The following is a 20976-nucleotide window of genomic DNA, read 5'->3' as shown; positions in this document are numbered from 1 at the left end:
CACATGCAAATCCTTTCATGGAAAAAAAAATCAGCCTTTGGGTCTATTCATAATAAACCTCTTCCCTAAAATGGAAATGACTTTGGTGAAACTCAAACTGTGAATAATTACATCCAAAGCATACACTCTAACCACTGAGCTATTGCACTTATAAAGTCACACCCATGGATTAAAATATTACAGCTGCCTGAAACATGCCTCAGCTACACACACACTTCACTTCAGCTACTAACCCATTTCAGACAAAACAAACTGGATGTAAATCTTGTGCCTATATTCTAGCCACCTCCATTGCATCAGCACCGCCAATCTTAAGCAAAAGCCAACCAGCAAATGAGCCTGGAATCCTCTACTTCCCCTCGTTGCACAGCAAACCCCTTGGCCGAACTAGAGTTAATGGCCATTGCCTCAACTGTGCATGTGCAAACCAGAGGCCTGAACCAAACGGCTGCAGAATGGCAACCAAACCGCACAAACCCACCAGTGAGGACTAAAGGATTCTCCAGCCACTACCACCAACATGAATGATTCAGTGGAGCCATTACCCATTAGCCCTAATGGTCACTACCTTACGTGAGCATGCGTGAAAACTGGCAGCCCGACCCCAAAGACCGGTGAATGGCCAAAGAAATGCACAAATCCACCAGGGAGCATGAAGAGATCCTCCACCCACTACCCCCAATACTAAGAAGTCTGGAACTATGAAAAATGCCACAACAGCCTCCTGTGACCACCAGGATGTACCACAACCAAGCCGCCAAGCCACATTGCTGCAACCTGACTGCATGGCCATATCAAGTAATGAGACTGGCCCAGTGAATCACCTGGAGACACCAGCAATCCACCATTCACAACCTCAGCAACCCCATGCCTATCCGACCTTCAGGGAATCAAAACCAGTACCCAGGTAAGCCAAGCACCACACTCATACAGACACTACCTGCCAACCATGCACCCACACACACTTTTTTCTCAGTAACTCTCTCAACAAACTTCCATACTACAAATTCCTGTCACAACCCTACACTCCCCAACTCCACCCTTCCATCAAATTCACTAACACTAACCACTCAAAACCCCCGAAGGAGACATAGAAACACAAACAAAATGAGGGGGGGGACTAACTCATTTAGCCTAGCACCCCTCTCTCCCCACCATCCAAGGCCTACCTGAATCCACAATGCCTACAGGTCATCTGGATGTGAGCTAGCCATTATTTCACCAACTCATGCCAAAATGTACCTACTTCCTTTAATCCCTACCACTTAATCCTGTTATAAGTCCCTCCCTCCCCTACATCACTCCCCTTAACCTATCCCTTTCTCTTTAATCCTTTCACCACTACAATCCCAATATCTAACCTACATGCAAAGACTCCAATTAATTTCTAACTTCTATACCCACCCACCCCCTTTACCCCTGCTCGTGGGACCAGGATAACTTAGTTTGTCCCAAACTACATTTATATCTTTGTGAAATACAAAAAGATTAAACCATCTAGGTTTATATAGTATTTTTAAAGATTAGTCAAAGGTAAATTGTGTCTGGCCTTTAAAGAAAAAACTGACAATAATTTAAGAACATATCTGGGAATAATTTACCACTAGAAGTCAAATAATCAACACATTAACTATGCTTAAAAGCAGATAAAAATTACTATATGGGAAATACATTTAAACAAACATGGAATACTGCAATCTTCATTATTAATGATCAGATAGGACTACCTGAAGATATGGTACAACTATGTAGCTCTCAGACAGTGGTATATTCATAGTGGATTAGCCTTATAAAGCATAACCTGTGAATATACAAAAGGAATGTATTCAGATTAAATAAGACAAGTCACCATTATCTTAACTGTAATGACTGTCTCCTTGATGTGCCTGGTAAAGTCAGAACATAAAATGGTCTCCTCTGAAGTAAAACTAAAAACTGGAGCCCTAGCTAACCCTGGAACATGCAGGAACTACTCTAAGGCCAACTACCTACTATTAATTAATAACCTGGCAAAATTCAAGTCCCCCAAACCCTGCAAACATTGCTGCCTACATGGAACTGTTCATAGTAACCCTATACAAGCATGTTAATTGCTGTATTGAGCCAGCTGTACCCACCAGTAATAAGTACAAAATTACCTCTAAAAACAGGTCTTCCTGGCATTATCACAAGATCAGTAAGCCAGGTGCAAGAAGAAGGTGCAACATCCAGAAGGATAAATGTGTTGTCATCAAACTAAACAAACAGTTCAGATGAGAACTAAGTCCAACAAAGCTACATTTAGCCAAATATCTGTGTAAGTAACCTCAAAGGTGATGCATGGTTTTGTGCAGAGCTCATTATTAATGGAGCTAACTACACTGAGCTAGAAAACATAGCAAACTTACTGGCAGACAAACTCTGTTCTAACTTTATGCCTCTTGGTGGCCTCAGATTCACCTCAGGAAATAACATCAAATATAACTCCTCCATCTATCAATAGAGAACAGGTCATCAATGCTCTCTTTACAGCCAAGAACACTGCATCTAGGTAGAATGAGACCTCTTATAACCATTAAGCAATTTCTGCTGCTGTATATTTTACTTATATAGATATTCCCCCATAGTGGTGTTATTTTTAATGTTCTCATTTTATTTCTCAATTCAGCTATTTAAGTTAGAGTAAACGTCAAAGGCTTAGGTAGCATCTTTAGCAATGGAACAATTAGAGGAGGATTACAGTGGGATTTATTTTAGGTCATTAAGGAACTGAAGAAGTTTTAACAAGTCCCTAAACACAGAGGTATTTACAAGGGAAGTGTTCCCAGTTTTAAAGAATAAAAGTCATTGATGTATGTTCTAATTTAAGAAGGCTGGATGATACATATTGATATGCAAGCAGTTCATGTAGTTCTGAGTACTAGATCAAGGATATTAGGAGCCTTAGTATGGTGATCAGTTTGTAAAAGATAGTTAGCTTTTATAATTTCATAAAAGTGCTGTGCATGACGACCATTGGCAGTGTAGGTCTGCTGTTTTATTGATGATAGTTGAAGTTTCCAACAGAAAGATGCTAGGTTTAATAGGGATATCACCTACCTAATGTATTAAGATAGCTATCATGCTTTATAGCAGGGCACACAGGGTGTTCTAGCTATAAAGTTGTAATGTGTCTTGTTTGTGGTCTTTGCTGTGTAGGACTTCAACTGTAGTGTCACTAGGAGTTTGTTGTGAGGTGATGATAAATAAGACAAATACTAATCCCCCCACAGGCATTATATGAAGAAACAGGGGGAGTGTTTTCATTGCTCTGTAACCATGTCTCTGCAACTACACATACATGAATGTGTTCAAGTTGCAGGACGACCTCGATTTCTGGCATTTTCTTCATACTCCTGGCATTGAGTGGAATCATATAAATGTGTTCCAAATTAGAATTCATTAGGTTGGAATGTCCATCAGATGAACTCTGTTTAAAAAAAGGAAATAGAAATAGGGGGTAGCAAAAGCCTGCATACAAAAGCTTTGGCAAGAGAAATGTAGAACATTTACCAACAATGTTGCTAGCTACATAGCCAGTTATTAAAGCCAATTATCATGTCTTTGAATCTTGGCAACATATTGGGTGATGTCAAAACCAGTGTCTTTCCTATCTCATTCACAGAGATAACTAAGTCATTCATATCCTTCTCCATGTCTTCCTGGATACAGCACTTCAGGCCATTCACCACCACATGGACCACTATCCCTCCATAATCATATTTGTCAGTACTGGCATTATCAGTGAATCCTTGTTTTTCCCTGACCTTGGCTCACGAAAGACAGCTACCTGTCAACCTATTTTTATCAAACCTGGTTAGGGTGACGGTAAGGGTGGTATCTGTATGCCTGGCAACCGAAAAACATTTCACATTAGTACAACAGCATTCTTTTTTTATTTTGAGAAGGTTGTAGGTAATTTCAAGGTCTGAGGTACACATTAATAACCAATCAAGTAGCTATTAGTGAAGCCATGCATTCCTTTGTGCAGGTAAGTACACAAAGTTGCTGACCTGCAGTCTTCAGTAGCTCACTGTGACCTACGGTGACTGTGTTGGGTAAACTGTGTAAAGCTGAAGCTTCTGGCATGACAGTTATTTCAGTAATAATGCACTGCCTAAGGAATGTTCATGAACAATATTTTTAATCATCACAGCTATGGGTAAATCCATACTAAGATGCTTTCTCAAACTAATAGGCATGCTCTACCGACAAAATCGTTACCTTACACCCTCCACTAAAATCACTCTCTCTACCTCATTTCTTATCCCCTCCCTTCTCTATGGATCCCCACTCTTAACCAACCTACAGTCCTCCCTTAAAACACAACTTTCCTCATGTTACAACAAAATCGCTAAATTCGCCACTAGCCACAAGTCATCTAGCCACCACTGTTCTTCTCTCCACAAACTAAAAAGGCTAGAACTATCCAATCAGCTCACCTACACCCAACTGACTCTTGCACATAAGCTCATTTTCAACCCCTTACTATGTCCATCCCTTTCCTCTGCCTTTAAAATGCACCTACCCAACAGAGCATTAAGATCTAACAACCAAAACATAATAGAATTTCACAAACCAACTAGTCCCTCAGGGAAAAATCTCCTATCCTATGGTCTAGCACATCTCTGGAACTCCCTACCTCCATCCATTCGTATCACCTTTAACTACTTTATATTCAAAAAATCTCTTCACTCTCATCTACTATCCCAGTGGGAATGCTCCTGCACCCATCTGTCATAATCTACTATCCCAGTGGGAATGCTCCTGTTCTCATCCTTCATATCTACTATCCCAGTGGGAATGCTCTTGCACCCATCCATCATATCTACTATCCCAGTGGGAATGCTCCTGCACCCATTCTTCATATCTACTATCCCAGTGGGAATACTCCTGCACCCATCCGTCATAATCTACTATCCCAGTGGGAATGCTCCTGCTCTCATCCTTCATATCTACTATCCCAGTGGGAATGCTCCTGCACCCAACCATCATATCTACTATCCCAGTGAGAATGCTCCTGCACCCATCCATCATATCTACTATCACAGTGGGAATGCTCCTGCACCCATCCTTCATATCTACTATCCCAGTGGGAATGCTCCTGCACCCATCCATCATATCTGCTATCCCAGTGGGAATGCTCCTGCACCCATCCATCATATCTACTATCCCAGTGAGAATGTGCCTGCACCCATCCATCATATCTACTATCCCAGTGGGAATGCTCCTGCACCCATCCTTCATATCTACTATCCCAGTGGGAATACTCCTGCACCCATCCGTCATAATCTACTATCCCAGTGGGAATGCTCCTGCTCTCATCCTTCATATCTACTATCCCAGTGGGAATGCTCCTGCACCCATCCATCATATCTACTATCCCAGTGAGAATGCTCCTGCACCCATCCATCATATCTACTATCCCAGTGGGAATGCTCCTGCACCCATACTTCATATCTACTATCCCAGTGGGAATGCTCCTGCACCCATCCATCATATCTGCTATCCCAGTGAGAATGCTCCTGCACCCATCCATCATATCTACTATCCCAGTGGGAATGCTCCTGCACCCATCCTTCATATCTACTATCCCAGTGGGAATACTCCTGCACCCATCCGTCATAATCTACTATCCCAGTGGGAATGCTCCTGCTCTCATCCTTCATATCTACTATCCCAGTGGGAATGCTCCTGCACCCATCCATCATATCTACTATCCCAGTGAGAATGCTCCTGCACCCATCCATCATATCTACTATCCTAGTGGGAATGCTCCTGCACCCATCCTTCATATCTACTATCCCAGTGGGAATGCTCCTGCACCAATCCATCATATCTGCTATCCCAGTGAGAATGCTCCTGCACCCATCCATCATATCTACTATCCCAGTGGGAATGCTCCTGCACCCATCCTTCATATCTACTATCCCAGTGGGAATACTCCTGCACCCATCCGTCATAATCTACTATCCCAGTGGGAATGCTCCTGCTCTCATCCTTCATATCTACTATCCCAGTGGGAATGCTCCTGCACCCATCCATCATATCTACTATCCCAGTGAGAATGCTCCTGCACCCATCCATCATATCTACTATCCTAGTGGGAATGCTCCTGCACCCATCCATCATATCTACTATCCCAGTGAGAATGCTCCTGCACCCATCCATCATATCTACTATCACAGTGGGAATGCTCCTGCACCCATCCTTCATATCTACTATCCCAGTTGGAATGCTCCTGCACCCATCCATCATATCTGCTATCCCAGTGGGAATGCTCCTGCACCCATCCATCATATCTACTATCCCAGTGAGAATGCGCCTGCACCCATCCATCATATCTACTATCCCAGTGGGAATGCTCCTGCACCCATCCTTCATATCTACTATCCCAGTGGGAATACTCCTGCACCCATCCGTCATAATCTACTATCCCAGTGGGAATGCTCCTGCTCTCATCCTTCATATCTACTATCCCAGTGGGAATGCTCCTGCACCCATCCATCATATCTACTATCCCAGTGAGAATGCTCCTGCACCCATCCATCATATCTACTATCCCAGTGGGAATGCTGCTGCACCCATCCTTCATATCTACTATCCCAGTGGGAATGCTCCTGCACCCATCCATCATATCTGCTATCCCAGAGAGAATGCTCCTGCACCCATCCATCATATCTACTATCCCAGTGGGAATGCTCCTGCACCCATCCTTCATATCTACTATCCCAGTGGGAATACTCCTGCACCCATCCGTCATAATCTACTATCCCAGTGGGAATGCTCCTGCTCTCATCCTTCATATCTACTATCCCAGTGGGAATGCTCCAGCACCCATCCATCATATCTACTATCCCAGTGAGAATGCTCCTGCACCCATCCATCATATCTACTATCCTAGTGAGAATGCTCCTGCACCCATCCTTCATATCTACTATCCCAGTGGGAATGCTCCTGCACTAATCCATCATATCTGCTATCCCAGTGAGAATGCTCCTGCACCCATCCATCATATCTACTATCCCAGTGGGAATGCTCCTGCACCCATCCTTCATATCTACTATCCCAGTGGGAATACTCCTGCACCCATCCGTCATAATCTACTATCCCAGTGGGAATGCTCCTGCTCTCATCCTTCATATCTACTATCCCAGTGGGAATGCTCCTGCACCCATCCATCATATCTACTATCCCAGTGAGAATGCTCCTGCACCCATCCATCATATCTACTATCCCAGTGGGAATACTCCTGCACCCATCAGTCATAATCTACTATCCCAGTGGGAATGCTCCTGCTTTCATCCTTCATATCTACTATCCCAGTGGGAATGCTCCTGCACCCATCCATCATATCTACTATCCCAGTGAGAATGCTCCTGCACCCATCCATCATATCTACTATCCCAGTGGGAATGCTCCTGCACCCATCCTTCATATCTACTATCCCAGTGGGAATGCTCCTGCACCCATCCATCATATCTGCTATCCCAGTGAGAATGCTCCTGCACCCATCCATCATATCTGCTATCCCAGTGGGAATGCTCCTGCACCCATCCATCATATCTACTATCCCAGTGAGAATGCTCCTGCACCCATCCATCATATCTACTATCCCAGTGGGAATGCTCCTGCACCCATCCATCATATCTACTATCCCAGTGGGAATGCGCCTGCACCCATCCTTCATATCTACTATCCCAGTGTGAATGCTCCTGCACCCATCCATCATATCTACTATCCCAGTGGGAATGTGCCTGCACCCATCCATCATATCTACTATCCCAGTGGGAATGCTCCTGCACCCATCCTTCATTTCTTCTGTAACATTCATCACCAGTCTGTACTACTTGTAACCTTATGCTCTAAGCTGTATCACTTGTAAACATTGTAATCTAACCTAAAATCTATTGTAACCACATTTCTGGTGCTATACTACTTGCAATGTCATGATCTAAGCTACATCATTTGTAAATTTTTGTAATCTAATGTAAAACCTATTAAACTTGTTACTGGAGCTTTTCTCCCCAGGACTCCATTGAAAACAGGTTCATCTTGGCCCAGTGGACAATCCTGGTAAACCAACTTCAAATAAATAAATAAAATAAATAAATAAAAGTTAGTTAAGGAAGCACTTATGCACCCTACACACCCCTTGTTAAATATATATATATATATATATATATATATATATATATATATATATATATATACCGACTGTGAGCTCGCATTACAGTGGGGAAAGGCAAAACCCTCAGTCCCCACTGTACTACAGTCTTTCACAGAAATAAAAAGCTTGTATGTGCAATCTGCTTCCTTGGTGAAGAAAAAAACATTTGACTAAAGGAATGTCAAGTATAAGATAGATAAAGAGACAGACAGATCTGGGTTCCAGTACCTTTGCTGAACAGTACTTTGGTTGACATCTGTTTCATCCTCACAATTTTGTCAGCTAAACAGAAGGTCTACAGGTGTGTGAGACCGACAACCCCTGGGTAGGGGAAGAGAACCTTTTTAATAACTGTGTGATCTTGACGTTAGAATATATAATTGTCAGGTGTTTTGTGATGTGGACCCAACATGAGGGGTGCAAAAAAAATTATTTCTTTGTGTTTTTTTTTTTTAGCATTTTGCATACACCAAGATTAATTTTCAGCGCATGTGTAGTAGCTTGTCAACAGACATAATGTTGATCAATTTGTTTTGACATTATGCACATCAACAGGAGTGTTATTGACCTACTGTGGGATGGATGTGTATCAGTAGAATTATAGACATACAGACACTGTGGTTTGGGAGTATTGGACAAGAAACAGTAGAGGTCATTGGTGGTTTTTCCAGAGATACAAGACCTTGATAAGAAGGATCCCAAGTGGCAAGGCAATCAGGAAGAAATCAATCAACAAAAATGGTGAGAGGAGGAGCTCCCTGTTGATGGCTGTATTACAGGGCAGGAGCTCCCTTTCGATGGCAGTATTACAGGGCAGGAGCTCCATGTCGACGGCAGTATTACAGAGCAGGAGCTCCCTGTCGATGGCAGTATTACAGAGCAGGAGCTCCCTGTCGATGGCAGTATTACAGAGCAGGAGCTCCCTGTCGATGGCAGTATTACAGGGCAGGAGCTCCATGTCGATGGCAGTATTACAGGGCAGGAGCTCCATGTCGATGGCAGTATTACAGAGCAGGAGCTCCCTGTCGATGGCAGTATTACAGGGCAGGAGCTCCATGTCGACGGCAGTATTACAGAGCAGGAGCTCCCTGTCGATGGCAGTATTACAGGGCAGGAGCTCCATGTCGACGGCAGTATTACAGAGCAGGAGCTCCCTGTCGATCGCAGTATTACAGGGCAGGAGCTCCCTGTTGATGGCAGTATTACAGGCCATGAATAATGGCCTACTGCACCAAAGAAGGATAGTTGGAGAATGCAAATGCTTTCCCAAATTATTGTATAAAGAGCTCAGTTGAGAAAGTGAGAAAGAGTGAGTAAGAACACCAATGTGGGGGTGGGAGCTGTATTAACTAATGGACTTGGGAGGAACAGGTACAGTTAACATATTCTTTCATCAATCTATTACTTTGTTCTAGTATTTGCCCATGTATCAGACTGAAGCAGTTTTCTGGATGCACATGTGAAGTACCTTGCATATCTCACAATTTTGCATACAAATTATGATACTGAATAAACTGTATTTTCAGCATTATACAAAGTCAGGTTTCAAAATGCATGTATGCTTATGCCTTAATAAGTTGCTTTTTCAGTAAGTCACAGAATGCTGTACTGTTCCCAGTGGTGCTCTTACTAAGTAGTGCGGAGGCTGGTTTCTGGTTTTGTACACAATATGTCACATATTAGAGCTAAGGAGGTAGTTAAGCACTATTACTGGCATTTTCATAAAGTGGGGAGTAATTGAGCAATACCCAGGAGATGAATTTATAGTGACTTAGTAAAATAAAAAAAAAAAAAAAAAGAATTGACAAGAAAAGCATTTTGCATAAATTGGGGAACTTGCATGTACCAAGTGATGCTGCAATAACTTGAAAGTGGTTAAAGTACAAGCCGCCCCAATATGCTGTTCTTTTTGTAAAACTGAGGCGATGCACTTAATGAGCTGTGACTATGTCAGACAATGATGAGCAGACCATTAGGCAATCACAAAATTTGTTTCAGATAAAGGAAAACATAATTACATTTCTACAGCAAAGAACAAGGACATTGAAGTAGAACTTTGAATATAAATAATTGCAATGAAATAACTTACTTGTCATTAAAATTTATTTCAGTCTGGTATGAGAAGTGAATATTATATAGTTAGTAATATTTGATAGGATTGTCAAATATGGGCAATATGGCCAAGTACTGGGAAGCCAAAAAAAGTCTAAACACTCATGAAAAGAGTGGTTCTCAATCTTTGTTTGCAGGGAGACTAGCCCCCTTGCAACTCCACACTGCCTGATCATATACATACCAACTATGAGATTGCCATACCTTGGAGAAAGGGGGGAAAATGCTGAGAAATGGCCATTTTGGACACGGTATATGTAAGTCTATTTTCTGGCCATTCAGTCACCATGTTTTGGTACCTGCTGTAGTGCCTCCTGAGATTTTGAATGTAAACAGAACAGTTCTGTATAATGAGATTACTAATCGACTCACATGCCATTTGGTATCAAACATTTTATCACATATACGATTCTTCTTGTCTATGTTCAGTACGTTCAGAGATCTGGCACATGCTGTTTTTTTAATTTTTTCATGACTTGTCTGAGGTGAATTTCTCAATTTAAAATAATTTTTCTGTTAGGGTATTTGAGGGAGGGGGCTGCATGCTTTTGAACATTGCAGTGCCACTGATAAATGTTTCAAGCAAGGAGTTATGACCATATAATCATCAATATGACATGCAACTAAGACATCAGTAGCCATATTATAGAAAAACAAAAATTTGAAAATGCAATGAACTTTGAGTGAGACATAATGAGAAAAAAAAAGAAATATGTCCAGAGTCATTCCTAAGGTATTATTATTATCTCTTATTAATCATCTGTCATTAAAGTGGATAAGGAAATAAGGTTCTATTAAATGACCATTAACCCTTCATGATAAATCGCAGCCTTGACAAAAAATATATGCTTATGTAATAAACAGCTATTCCAAATGGCTTATTGCATGCCGAAAATGACATGTTATATAAAAGTTTAATTATGTAACATTTATTTGCATTTGTATACTGGGGTAGAGCACTTTTTCAGACATCTTAGGAATACTGTTTGGCTACATTACTTGCTTAAAGTCACAACAAAAGCAAACATAAAATGAAGGAATTAAATGCTGGACTATAGCATTGAAGTTATTGACAGGGCATAACAATCATCATTTGTACAATTGTACAGCAAACTTGATTTATCAAAGAGATAAGCAAGGATAACAACAAATAATGAAAGTTATTTGTTGGTCATGTTAACTATTTAAGCTATCTTGATACATTTATTTATGTTTGCAAATAAGACTGCTAACACCTGTAAATGTTTAAGCCTGTTTGCGTTATTTGAGCAAACTGGCTTTCATAACATAGCTTAATATAACTCCTGTCAGTATGCAAAATCAAAGAAAAAGAAAAGTCCAAATGAGAGTAAAATAACAATCCAAATAAAGATAAAATACATAAAAACATCAGAAACAATCAAGTCTTTTTATTGTAAATAATGAAAGAATTTACTTAAATGAAGTTATTGTATCGGAAAAGTTGAGACTTTGTTATGTGGTCAGCGTGCATAATGCAATCAGATATAGTCTATATGTTTAAAATGAAAAATGGTGTCCTCCAGAAGCATTGACTTCTCATCTCCAGATGTCTTCCTGTTGCCCAGAGTGCTCTTTCTTTCTTTCTCCTCTAAGGAGTTTAATCTAGGTTTTTGAATTGGTACAAATAAGGTGCCCTTTTTTGCTTTCAGTTTATACACATGACCCTCCTTTCTTGAACACTACATGTTCTGACATTATACATTTTCCTCAAGCGGTAATTCATGTGCTACATACTTGGAATATACCTCATTCTGTCAACACAGAGGCTTCTAGGTAAAGCACCATACTGCAGCCTTAAGGTTTGAGGCGACCTCTACCCATTCATTTACTTTCCATTGAATGATCAGATGTCAGATGTATAGGCTACTTAAACCAATTACTGTTATCTCAGATAAAAATTCTTCCTGTGCTCCAGCATGCAAAGTAAATAACTATTAATTATTCAAAACTCTGTTTAAATTTAACTAGAATTACCTTGTATATGTAAACTGATTTTTAGTTTGGCATGGTATGGCTATTAACAAAGGCATTTATTCTGATAATTTGCAAACTGTGTAATATATATTGTTTACTAATCGTTAAGTACTTCCCTGCTGATAAGTATTATTATATACCTAATGATGGCAGTCATTGCAATCTGTTTGCAAAATTAAAGAGCATGAATGAGTAACATGATGTGAACTCACAAATAATGTCCCCTATTATTTCTGTACTCGCATGCTGTCCTTAGATTTAGGGTTTATCGTTACACAGTGAATTGCCAAGTCAATGTACTCAGAGTGCTTTAGAAATAACATAAGACAAAAAAGCTAATTTAGCATACCATTCGCTAACAGATGTTGACAGATTGTCTTCCACTGACATTCACTGATGTTAGACATGAAATTGGCATGCAACTGTAAGTAACAAAAAGCCAGCAGCTCTAAAACACAATCCAGGTTTATTGAAAATCCAGGTAAGCGCTTTTGGCTGTAACACCAGCCTTCATCAGACAACAAGACAAAGTCCAATGTATAATTAATTAACAATTAATAAATTACAAATTACAATAAGTTAACAAATAAAATAAGCCCTCAATTTTAAAATACTCGAAATAGAAATCGTGTCATTTAAACCTGGGAATTATGCAGCATTTAAATAAATTTGCCACCAATACTCCCTAGTTTCTAAAATGGTTTTCCAGGGACCTCCCCTGGGACCCACTTGAATCTGTTCTAATACTACAAAACCAAATTTATGAGTGGGATTATTTTCTAAATGTCTATAAAGTGCATTAGTGTTCTTACATTTACTAGGCAGGGCCTCTGTGTCATAAGTATGTTCATATATATGCTGCTTGATTTTCCATTCTGTTTTGCCTATATAGTAAGCAGAGCATTCTAAATAACTAGCTGCATATATGACACCCTTTGTATTACAATTAAAATTATATGTAAATTCTAATTGATTCATTGTTAATTAATTATACACTGGATTTTGTATAAAAAGGAGTGGTTCACTTTGTCTTGTTGTCTGATGAAGGCTGGTGTTACAGCCAAAAGCGCTTACCTGGATTTTCAATAAACCTGGATTGTGTTTTAGAGCTGCTGGCGTTTTGTTTATTAGTTTGTTTGTATTTATTACTGATGCAGCTGTAAGTAACGAAGTAGCAAATGTCCAAGACAGAGCTTCTTCACTATAGAAAAATCAAATTTGCTGTTTCTAAATGCTGTTTGGCAGCCATAGTCTAAAGATAGCAAACATTCATATGAAAGGGTAAAATTGTCACACAGACAAACCATTCAGTAAAAACTGGAAGAAAGACGAAACCGAGCTAGAATTTTCACCGTGTGACCACTTAAACCTCCTATAATATAGTGAACATTGGGATATATGCATATGACCCTTTAAAGTCATTGCCTTTTTCAGCTACACAGCTTCTGAATGTCCATTATATTTTACTTTTTGAGTATTTATGGTTATATTCAGGCCGATTACAGAAGTCTTAATCACACAGCGAAAACTATGTTGGCTGGGTTTCTTTTGCATTTTTTTACTGTTGGCATACATGGAGACATATATAGAAGCAAACAAAGACCCTGCTTTGTTTATGATTTTACTCTAATACTTGTGATGAGCATGTATTACTTGAATTAGACCAAGTTCATTGTTTCTTTTTAAAGGTATCCACATATTTTCAGATAACATTCAGTGGGACTTTAACTATTCTAGTAGGAGATCTCAGAGTTTTTCTTCTACTAGAATGTATCTTTGGCAGTTCAAATACACTGTTTTATACAGATTTCACTATAGAAAACATGTCATATAAGACCCTATCAGAGCTTTTATTGAAATGAAAGCATGCAGCACTAAAACTATAATGCATTGTCTGTGAGCTTTGACATGTTTTCCAGAAATAACTCTTTATCAGACAATATGGGTGTTCCCTTATAAAGCATTGCTGATTATTGTCACTATAGCCTTTATTATATTGAAAATACATTTTTTTAAAAAGATCAAGAATAAGGTTTTCCACCATTTCTGAAAATGAATTAGTAGCAATTTATAATATAAAAGCTATATTATTTGTTGTTGCCTTTGTAGAGAAATCTGAGGAATTTATTTTTGTGTTTTATAATGAGGCATGAAGATTTTTTGGAGTGGCAGCCAGAGACATCGTGGCAATAGACAGAAGTCGGAGTATTGTTGCTAAGATGCTAAAATCCCTTTACCACTATTTTAGATACCATATCAATGACATGACATTTTAATGTTTAAAAGCAAAAGGTTATATCTGATTCTGTAAGGAATAGACTGCGATCATCTTGTTTTACATTGTCTTTCTTAATAATCAGATCTTCTTGTGACTCATTTAATTGAAAATTATGTTCACTCTTTGCCAGTCATCATTCATTATTCTTGCATCCATTTTAACTATTCTAATAATATTTAGTTTACACCCTGTGACATTGTATTTCATTTCCAAGATAGATGCCAAATGATGAAAGAGCAAGCAATCCCATCAGACACTTCTCTCTTCAGTGTATCAGGAAGTACATTTGGTGTCACTGTTTTTCTTTCTACACTCCATGACTTCATCCACATTCTGCATTCCTGACTGAAATATTGTCTTTGTACTTATTTTCATGTATTGTTCCTCAGTTGCAAGAATGTTTATTCATTCTAATTCAGCTTAAAATTCTTTAAATAATTTTGATATAAAAACGTAAATGAATATTTGAAAGTTATATCTATTTTCTCTTATACACATATCTGCACACACATGACAATGTTTTTGTGTATTTTGCAGTGCAACACAAAAGAAGGATTCAGTAAAACATATCTTTTCTTTAATCCTTTTATTGCTGTTCATTTCCAATAAATGTGTTTCATAATATTGGCTATTTTACCTATTTTAACTGCTCATTTGGTTTGATATATGTCCTTATATTATAAGCAGTTACACTGGACATGTTCTTCTAAAACAACAGCTGTAATGCCCAAGATACCATACTAAAAGAATACAATGCCTAAACAGCATGTCTTACATGGACTTTTGTCCAAGTTGCTTTATATCTGCCTCAGGGTTTAGACATTTGACCATATCTCATGACATAATAGTTGGGACTAGATTTAGCAACAGGGACAGTCTGCTTTGCACAACATGTATCAGGAACTTCTGGATTCATCATAGGAACAGGAATTTCCTCTGGAACTTCCTCTGGAATTGGAACACTGGGCAACTCAGTCTGAGACAAAGAGTCTCTCTCACAGGCTATATGTTGCAGTATAGGCTCAGACACTGGTCTCAAATGTTTCCAGTTCTGCCTAAAAGTTGCTCCTTCTGATTCCATAATGAACGGTCATGGCTGTGGACCAATATTCTTCATAACACCAATCCGATCATGACCTCTGGACATCTGCATCTTTATCACTTCTCCCTCTCATAAAGGATTAAGCAGTTTACTGGTCATATTGTAGTAGGATGTCTGGGATAGGCGTTTCTTCAACAAATTGGCTTTCATTGATCTGTTGTTCTTGACACATGGAACCAACAATTGACTACTGATTGCTAATGTAGTTCTGGTTTGTCTCGACAAAGGTTTCTGAGCAGATGAACCAAAATGTTTATCATGAGGAACATTTCTGAGATTCAAGAGATTCAAGAAAATATCACTATTATCTCGTTTACACTTCTCAAATAACTGCTTTGCACTTTGCACTACACATTCTGCCAAATCATTTGACTGCGGGTACTCTGGACTTTTTGTGACATGAGTAAAGTCCCATCCTTCAGCAAATTTTTTGAACAGTTGGCTTACAAACTGCGTGCCATTATCAGAAATAACTTTGTGCAGACTTCCATGAACAGCAAAATGATGCTTCATCTTAGTAATGACAGTATTAGATGCTAGGTTAGGAAGTAAGTCAATCTTGAACCAATTGTAGAAAGAGCCTACTAACGACAAATAATGTTGATCATTCCACTCGAAGATATCAGTGGCTACTGTTGACAAAAGTAGTTCTGAAATCTGTTTAAGCTAAAGTGGTTCTTTCTATTGATAAGGCTTAATACTATTACATACAGAACAAGATGAAAGTGCACTCTCAATGTCTTTTAACATAGAAAGTCAAAATACTAGTTCTCTCACCCTTCTTTTGGAAGATCCGGTTCCTGGGTGACCACAATGCAAGATAATAATGTACTCAGGTTGCAAGGACTTTGGAACAATTACTTTTGGACCTTTCATAATAATACCTTTATCAGACAAAATCTCATCTCTGTATGGAAAATAAGGCTGCACTTCTTGAGGTAAACTAGATTGCTTTGATGGTCATCCTTGATTGATAATGTGGTTGAGCCTCTGTAAAACTGGATCTCTGGCTGTGTGATCTCTCAGCTCATCAAGTTGTGCGGAAGAAATATTTCTCATTTCCATAACTTCAGAATCATCAGTTGATTGAGAACCTTAATTGTCATTCTGTTCAGTGGTATAGCTGGGTGATATGGATAATGTATCAGCAAGTTATAATAAGTTTGCCTTTCTTGTAGACAAGATTGAAATTGTACTTTTGCATTTCAGCATCATACGTTGCAGACTGGCTGGAGCTGAATGCATTGGCTTTCTCAAGATTGTGACTAATGGTTGGTGGTCTGTTTTGATCTGGATAGATCTACCATGAACATAATCATGGAACTTTGAACATGCAAACACAATTTTCAAAAGCCCTTTCTCTGTCTGGGCATACTGCATCTCAGTTTGGGTAAGAGTTCTTGATGCATAGGCAGCAGGTTGAGGAATAACTGCATCAAGTCCAAATTATGAAGTATCAAAGGAAAGTGTAACTGGTTTGTGGACATCATAGTATCTAAGAGTTTGTGGACTAACAATTCTCTGTTTCAGGACATCAAATGCTCTTTGATGTTGCTCTAACCAAGACCAGTATGCATCTTTTTGTGTCCGCTCTCTGAGTGGTTCTGAAATTGGCTCAAGTCTGTAATGAACTTAACTAGGTAGCTGACCATACCAAAAAAACATTGCAGGGCTTGTACATTGTCTGGAGCGGGCATCTCAAGAATGGCTATTTGTTTTGAAAGATCTAGTTGTAGGCCTATACTCATGAATAAATGACCAACTAAGGAACATTTTGTAGACTGAGTTTGCATTTCTGTGCATTGAGCTTAAGATTCACTTGATGTGCCCCTTCTAAAACTTTTCTGAGGTTTCTGATTTGTTTTGCTTCACCACTACCTCCTACTAGTATGTTGTCTATTATAATAGCACAAGGATACCCCAAAACAATTTGCTCCATTGCACGCTGAAAGACTTCTCTTGAAAATGTTATCCCAAATGCCATTCTCAAAAATCTGTACCTGCCAAATGACGTGCTGATTCTTGTGAGCAATGAGGATTTTTTATCAAGCTGAATTTGCCAAAATGAACTTTTTGCATCTAAGACAAAAAAAAATAGTGTCATTTGGCATCAAGGCTACAACTTCTTTGACTGTGCATATTGGATGAAGAGGCCTTTTTAGTGCTTTGTTCAAATCTCATGGGTCAATACATATTCTGATATCCCCTGAGCTTTTCTTAAGCACTACCACCATCAAGATACCCATTCAGTTGGAGTTTCCACTGGACAAATTATACCTTGTTGCACCATTTTATCTAGTTTGGCTTTGAGTCTATCCTGCATGGATATTGGAACGTTACCTGCTAGCCTGTTAACTGGGCTGGCCTGTGGGTCTAACTTCATGGAGAACACAGCTGGAAGTTTGCCTAGTTTGTCTTCAAAAAGATCAGCATAGGTAGAAAAAATGTGCTGGGAAAAATTAGAGTAATGGTCTTTAAAGCTAACAGGATGGACTTCCTTATTAAATGAAAGCAGTCACATTTTCAAACAGTCTCTGAGCCCTAATAATGACTGAATGTGCCTCTTGATCACATAAAATAATGAGACATAGCTTCTTCCACTCTGCTAGGAATAACATGAAAAAACTGTTGAGCCTCCGGTTTAAATGTCTTCACCTCTATAAGCAACAAGTTTCACACACAATGCCAAATCAAGTCTTTCACCTTTACATACTCTAAGCTTTGTGGGTTTGCCATTTATCTGAACAGTACAAAATTCTTCATTCTTTGTCCTTAAATCTATTACACTGAATGTTTCATAAAGCACTGACACACAACCAACATAAAGAGTAGGCTTGTCACAGTCTAACTTATCAACTCATTTCTTAAAATGATCCCTTTTTATAAAAGAATGTGGCCCATTTGATTTACAAAATATTTTTAAATTATTCCATTTATTACATTTGTGGCATTGGTGACCAAAAGCTAAACTTTTGTCCCTTTTAGATTCATGACTTCCACCACAATTATGACAGTTGGCAATGAAACTTGGTTGGGGCCCATGCTTTGTGTTTTGCTGAATCACTCTTGAGCTTCACTGAGGTTATGCGAAGTCTGGAATTTGCAAGAAAGTTCTGGGGTTTACCAGTAGGTGCTGCAGGGGTTACAGCTGCCATGAGCTTGGTCCTTTTTCATTTAACCGCCTGCTGCATACTATCAACATAAGCTTTATCACTGTGCCTTCTAGAGCTGCTCTCATTTGTAAGCACATTTGTGTGCTTTTCTGTGAACCCATATATCTGACAAATCTCAGTGTTCATATTCAGCTCATATTCAAAGTTAATTCACTGTCACGAAGCAAAATCTTTTTCATAGCATCATCTTTTATACCACACACAAGTCTATCCTTTATCAGCTCATCCCTTAAGTCACCAAATCTGCACGTTTTAGCTTTATTTCTTAGGTCAGTTATATATGCTGCAAAAGTTTCATCAGGCTTTAGATCCCTTGTGCAAAATAAGTGCCTTTCCATTGTAACATTTGTCTGCAGGTTACACATTTCTCTAAATTTACATTTTAAGCACTCTGGGTCCCCCCTTGACTCAGCTGGTACAACAATATTATGATTTTTCCACGTCCGCTGTATAAATAGCAGGTGCATACACAAATGAATGTTCCTTTTCTATAGCTTTTGAGCCAGCTAAATTAAGTAGAATGAATGTCTTTAGTTTATATGGTCATCTTTATCAAAAAATGCAGGCTGTATGAAAATATCATACTATTGCTCAAACACTCTCCAGCTCTCAGCAATATCATTGTCAAACACAAGTGCACTGGGCTTTCGAAATCCTTCTGCCCTGCCCACAAAGTATGCACAGATACACTGAATATAAGGCCCTTGTAATTATGTATGAATAAACTTTGCTGTGAGCTTGTAACAACATTCAGATGCACAATAAACTCTTCAAAATACTTCACTTTGCAAAATATGCTTTGTAATGGCTGTACTTTGCAAAATAACTTTACAGCTGAAACAGGGACAGGCAGAGGTAATAAGAGAGATCAGTTGGTGTCTACCTATTCCAAAAAGTCAGTTACCAAAAATAAAAAAAAAGACAGAGGGAGTGGGAAGAGAGACTTGGATTACAGGGATCAAAAATTTGGTTTTGTTAAAGATATGTAGACAGCTGGTAGCTACCCATAATAGATTTGCCCCTTTAGCACAATCTTCTGTTGTTGATTGGGCATCTACTCAATAAACAATGACGTTCTCAACACCTGATATTTCTGTTTTTGTTTTTTTTTTTGTTTTTTTACCTTGGTGAAGTGGAATGCTACAGAACTGCTATCTTGTACGCATTCATTCAAAAGGGATGTTCCAATTTTACACCACCCTGTGCTGCTTTTGGTGGTTACCCAGCTTCATACAGATAATCATGGTAGGTGGAGTGTCGGCATAATAAGTACCTCCCGGTGTTCTTTGATGCTGGCCACTATGTACAGCACACATGAAGGCAAAACAGGGGTAATAAAGAGCAGCCTAGAACAGGGTTAATAGAAGGATGACTGCAATGCTTTTAGGGATAATTATTTAGATAGAATCCCTTGAGGGGTCTTCTAACTTCCGAATTATTCTAGGACTTTTGATGTTTTTATTGAGGAGTTTCACCTGGCAGATGTTTGGAGGGTGTTAATGTGGGCAGTATTAGATTATACTCACTATGCACGGGGGTTACAAGCAGGCCCATTTACTGGCTGGAGAAAAGTAAATTTTATCTTTGGTCTCTCTGACAGGGATTCACCCTGCAGCTCTTTCTGACTATGCCTTAGTCTCATTTTCTCTTGCACCAGTATTTCTCTGGAAGTATGATCCATTAAGTCTGAAAGGCAAAGAGGTAAAGGAAATGTTGGCACATTGTATTTTGGACTTCTTGCACCTATATTCCCCAGAGGGTCCAAAAGCCTTCACTATCTGTTTCAGTCAAAGTGTAGGACATTTGTTAAACTAGCATGGGGGAAACATAAAAAGTATGTAGATGCCAGATTAGAAGCCCAGTTGCATAAGCCAGGTTTAAATGGTGTATAATTTCTAACACAGGTCTGTCATGGCAAATGAGAACTAAGTTGGAGGAAAAAACACCTGAAATATGAGAAGTGGAAAAGATTTAAACTTTTCCATTGGGCCAGGGAATAATGTCTTATAGATTACTGACATGCAAAAGCAAAAAAAAAAAAAAAAATTCTAAGCAAAGCCAGATTTCCACTGTCAAATATCACATAATAACATATTTCTCAACCTCTTAGTGCAGGAAATCTGGATAA

This window comes from Protopterus annectens, chromosome 5.part0 (assembly GCF_019279795.1).
Source record: "Protopterus annectens isolate FY-2018-M chromosome 5.part0, PAN1.0, whole genome shotgun sequence".
NCBI lineage: Eukaryota > Metazoa > Chordata > Ceratodontiformes > Protopteridae > Protopterus > Protopterus annectens.
Note: the sequence above shows the minus strand (reverse complement) of the source record.